The 5,433-nt window shown below is 36.9% G+C and overlaps 1 protein-coding gene across 1 annotated transcript in view; it reads left to right on the top strand.

Moving 5' to 3' along the window:
• Ankrd13c (ankyrin repeat domain 13C) overlaps positions 1–5,433 on the top strand; it is a 64,082-nt gene that overhangs the window by 1,306 nt on the left and 57,343 nt on the right. The window lies entirely within an intron of this gene.

The following is a 5,433-nucleotide window of genomic DNA, read 5'->3' as shown; positions in this document are numbered from 1 at the left end:
GTAGGTTTAGTTACCTCCAGGCCTCCGGGACCGCAGGCTCCCCTCCCGCAGACCCTTCATCCCTCCCTCGCCTTTGCCCATCATCTGGGTCGAGTGACTGGTTCTGTAGTAGCATGCCAGTGGTCTGGAGGATGGTTCTTGTGGGTGCAAAAGGGATGGTTCCCCCTTGCCCACTTCAGAGTGCTCTGGGAAAAGCTTTTTCTTTTCTTTTCTCTTCCCCATCTTTGAGACTGGCCTACAATGTACTGATTGTTAACCGTCAGGAATTTTAGGTTAACTTGTAATCCAGCCTCCTTTTGTTTATGAACTACATTTTTTTCTTCGTTTCCTATTGAGATAGTGAATTTTAAACATATACGTTACCCACCTTAACATTACCCAGGGACAGATTCCTACCTAGACTGTAATTGGTTGTGATTTTTATCTGCTGCCAGGTTGCTGTATACCCCACCCGCCAGCCCTGCGGGTTAGGAAACTTAAAGAGTTCTGAAAACTACACCATAGAAATTTGTTGGTATTGGATGCTTATAACAAAGTGACATCTCAGTAGCTATTTTGTTTATTCATTGCCTGTTGTATTTATACAGATGTTAATAGAGTGGTTTTGTTTGATGACTTACTAAAAATAGTATTGTGATTTTTTTTCATAATTTTTCCTAGCCTGTTTGAGAAACTATAGTGTTGGTTATTTTCATTGGGTTTTTGTTTCTTTAGTTATACTGAGTAATGTGATGGATTTGACTTATACTGCAGTGAATTTTAAAATGAATTTTTTTCTTGGTGCTGGAGATTGAGCTCAGGGCCTTGCACAATACTAAAATTGATGATGAAAACTAATGTAAATATGCTGATGTTGGAGATAGGCCATTTTAAATTGAGTAGTTAGAAAATTTTGTTGATGGCTCTGCTTTAAGTGAGTATGAAAATTGAATATACATTTTTGTGGGATGATTAAAAATCATAGAACATAGTGATGAAATAATTGCATGTTGAATAAGCTCCTTTAGTTCTGTTGGGGGCAAGGCTTACCTAGAATTAGGACAAAAATTAAAAAAGTAAAAGCCAGGTGCTGGTAGCTCATACCTGTAATGCTAGCTATTCAGGAGAATGAGATTTGAGGATGGGATTTGAAGCAAGCCAGGGCAGGAAAGTCCATGGGACTCTTACCTCCAATTAATCACAGAAAAAGCCAGAAGTGGCGCTGTGGCTCAAGTGGTAAAGTGCTGGCCTTGAATAAAAGAAGCCCAGGGACAGTGCCCAGGCCCAGAGTTCAAGCCCCAGAACTGGCAAAAAAGAAAAAGTAAAAGGTAGTGCTGGTAGTTCACACCTGGAATTAGCTAAGCTGGAGGCTGAGATATGAAGATCCAAGTTCTAAACCAGCCTGGGCTTGATAGTCCCTGAGACTCATCTAGGGTTAACCATACATAGAGAAGCTGGTAGTGAATCTGTTTGTCAAGTGACTAGCCTTGAGTGAAAAAACTAAGAAACAGCACCCAGCCCCTGAGTTCAAGCCTAGGACCAGACACACACATTTTCTATTGATTTTATAGTTCTGTAATAATAGCATTTGTTTTTTGAATTTAAATTATAATTAATAATACCACCACTTATCATATAAATCCCTCTAAAAGTACCTTAAATCTGCCCTGGGTTTTTTCTTCATATATTTAACTTATTTAATTATGTTATTGTTACAAGCATAATGTTTCTTGATGATGAGAATTATAGTCTAGCTTTTGGGAACTGGTTGTTAAAAGAAGTTTTTTGATTTGGTTTGAATAATAGCTGTATGTTTTATCTTATGGTAATTGCCTTTAAAAGTAATATTATCTTGAAACATCTGAAAATAAACTAGAAGTTTTTTTAAAAGATGAGATGGATGAATATCACAGTTCTGAATTTACTGAGTTGCTAGATTGTTGGACTCTGTGTTTTTAGACCAACATTTAGGAATACATTTAGGTTCAAATTCTGTTATGTAAAACCCTGTATAACTTGAAACTTCTTAGCCCACTAAAATTCTTTTTTCTTTTTGCCAGTTCTGGAGCTTTAACTCAGGGCCTGGGTACTGTCATTGACCTCTTTTTGCTCCAGCCACTGCTCTATTTGTGGCTTTTTTGATGTTTAATTGGAGATAAGAATCTCATAGATTTTCCTGCTTAGGCTGGCTTTGAACTGTGATTCTCAGATCTCAGTCTCCTGAATAATTTGGTTACAGATGTGTGCCACCAACACCTCGCTAATATATTTATTGTGACTGTAAGCAGTGGTTCACATAGTTGTAAAAAGTGCCTCTTTTCCCCCATGTAATTCTCATATCCCAGAAAAACAAGTTGCTTTTTTTACTTTTTTTTTTTTTTTGCAAGTTCTGGGGCTGGACCCTCAGCACTTGGGTGCTGTCCCCTCTTTGTGCTTAAGGATAGCTCTCTACCACTTGAGTCACAGTACCACATCTGGCTTTTTCTGAGTAGTGTATTGGAGGTAAGTCTCATGGACTTTCCTGCTGTGTCTGGCTTCAAACCACACAGTCCTCAAGTCTCAGCCTCCTCAGTAGCTTTCAGGATTACAGGCATGAGCCCAACTCTTTATACACCTCTCCCCCCATTATTTCATAATTTCTTCATTACATTCCATTGAATTATTTTGCTCCTGATATTTTATTGAATGGACTCCTATATTTAGGTATTAAAGATATATTTCCTTTCAAATTATAAAAGATATCTTCTAAATTGAGCAGATAAAAACAAATTATGTATTATATTTGGATACCTATAAAGTGATAGGTGCAAAATTATATATGCATACAGGTGATTAGCAGAACCATTTAATGATACCACATATCACATAGTTTCCTTCCATAATATGATAATGCAGTTATAATGATGATAATTATATCTATTGTAGATAACAGTTTATTGAGTATGTCAGCAATCTGCTAAAAGTTTACTTTTGTCACATTTACTTGTAACAACAATCCTGCAAAGCAGGTAGTTTTAGCCTCATTTTAAAAGTGAGGAAAGTAAAACCTAAAGAAGCAATACTTTTCAAGTTACATAACTTAGTATAAGTTGGAAAGATAGAAGTAGAACTAAATTGATTGGACTTCTAAGCCTATAATCCTCCACTTTGTAAATACTTTTATTGATTGAGGTCAACCATATTGTAAGGAAGTAAAATTCTTTTTATTTATTTATTGTAAATGCTGGTAATGGGACTTGTACTCAGGACCTCACACTGCTCTACCACTTGGTCCATGCCACCAGTTGTAGCATTTTGCTGCTTAATTAGAGGTAAGACTACTACTGAATTATCTGCCTGGGCTGTCTTGAAATCGCACAAGGTACTGGTGCCTGGCTAAGAAAGTCATTTAACTATGTTATGGTTTATAGCAACATTCTTTTTTTTTTTGGGTCCGGTCGTGGGGCCTGAACTCTGGGACTGGGCGCTGTCCCTCAGCTCTTTAGCTCAAGGCTAGCACTCTACCACTTGAGCCACAGTGCCACTTGCGGCTTTTTTTTTTTTTTTTTGTTTATGTGGTGCTGAGGAATCGAACCCAAGGTCTCATGCATGCAAGGCAAGTGCTCTACCACTGAGTCACCTTCCCAGCCCAGCAACATTCTTTAATATGTATTTTTTTCATATAATACAATAAAGGGTTGTAATTCTGTAATTTTTAATTGTCAGTTACTAAGTTTCTAATATTTTTACATTAGTAGAAAGATTGTCATTGTAAAGCTCCCATTTTCTGTAGAACTTTTTTGCTCCTCTTTAATGGCAGAGATAAATGGGCTACTACATTCCCAAGATAACCCTTTAGATGTTTGACAAAAGCTGTGGTTTCCCTTTAGGTTAAACACATAAAACTTCTGTATCTATTATTCATAAAATAGATCCACCTTATGAAGTGTTTAAAATGGCTCTGAAATATAGTAAATACTATTATTAAGTGTTAAATAAATGAAAATCGTAGTCATTTTTTTTTAGTGGAACTTTACTTTGTTCTTCCAAGGTGTTCCCAGAATTAACCTTAGTGTGAGTGCTTTAGTAATGCCATTAGCAAAGGCAACTTTATATGTAGAGACTTATAACTTTCTTTTAAAACAACATGTGGTTATACAGTTCAAGATTATGTTTTTTTTTTGTTGTTGTTGTTGCTAATACTGGGGCTTGAATTTAGGGCCTGAGCTTTCTTGTTCAACAACTCAACCACTTAAGCCACAGTGCCACTTGTGGCTTTTTGCTGGTTATTTGGAAATTAAGAGTACCACTGACTTGCCTGCTCAGAATAATCTTGAACTGGGATCCTCAATTCTTAACCTCCTAGTTACATAGGATTATAGGTGTGTACCACTGAAGCCAGGCAAAGTTGCAGTATTTAAAAAAACAAACACTTTTTCTCAAGTGATCGATCCCTGTTAGTATTTATTTATTTGATGCTTTTTATAGATAGGATCTTCCTGTGTAGCACAGGCTGGACTTGAACTAGATAGAGATGTTCATACCTTTCACACCTTAACTTGTGTACCTTAACTTTTCAAGTGTTGGGATTACAGGCCTCTGCTACCTCATACATACATGGCTGGCTTGCTTGCTTGCTTATTTATTTATTTATAAACCTTAATACAGGGCTTCAATTGAATTTTTAATTCCTTAAATTTTACATTCATTACATTTTATTTTGTTAGTTTTAGTTCTTTTATGAGAGCTTGCCCCGTTCTGATTTGGTGACTGATTTACTAATTATTATCCTTTTTAGTTTTCTGTCATCTTAATTTGATAAACATCTTTTGGTGAATCAGGCAGGAAAGTCCTTGAAACTCCAATTAACCACCAAAAAAAGCCAGAAGTGGAGCTGTGGCTATAGTTAGCCTTGAGGAATGTCAGGAGCAGTACCCAGGCTCCAAGTTTAAGCCTAAGGACTCATACAAGCAAAACAAAATAAAGTTTATATCTGTAAACACATTTTTCATAGTATAGGCCTTGAACTCTGTCCCTCAACTCAGCTCTTTAGCTCAAGGCTAATGCTCTGCCACTTGAGCCAAAGTGCCATTTCCATTTTTCTGGTGGTTAATTGGAGATAAGAGACTCATATACTTTCCTGCCCAAGTTGACTTTGAACCATGATCTCAGTTCTCAGCCTCCTGAGTAGTTAAGATTACAGGCGTGAGCCTCCAGTTTTGCTGGTATGTGGGCTTGTATTTAGGATCTGGGCACTGTGCTTGAGCTTTTGTGTTCAAGGCTAGTGCTCTACCACTTCACACACTTCTACTTCAGTCATTTTAATGGTCAACTAGAGATTAGAGTCTCACCCTGATTCTCAGATCTCAGCATCCTGAGGAGCTAGGAGGCTGAGCCACTGGTATTTTGCTTAGGATAGGTCATTTAAAAATTAGTAATTAAAAAATATACTTCATTGTTATTATTATTTTTTTG

This window comes from Dipodomys ordii, unplaced genomic scaffold (assembly GCF_000151885.1).
Source record: "Dipodomys ordii isolate 6190 unplaced genomic scaffold, Dord_2.0 Scaffold51, whole genome shotgun sequence".
NCBI classification, from domain to species: Eukaryota; Metazoa; Chordata; class Mammalia; order Rodentia; family Heteromyidae; genus Dipodomys; species Dipodomys ordii.
The sequence above is the reverse complement of the archived record's forward strand: the minus strand, read 5'-3'. Positions and strand labels throughout refer to the sequence as shown.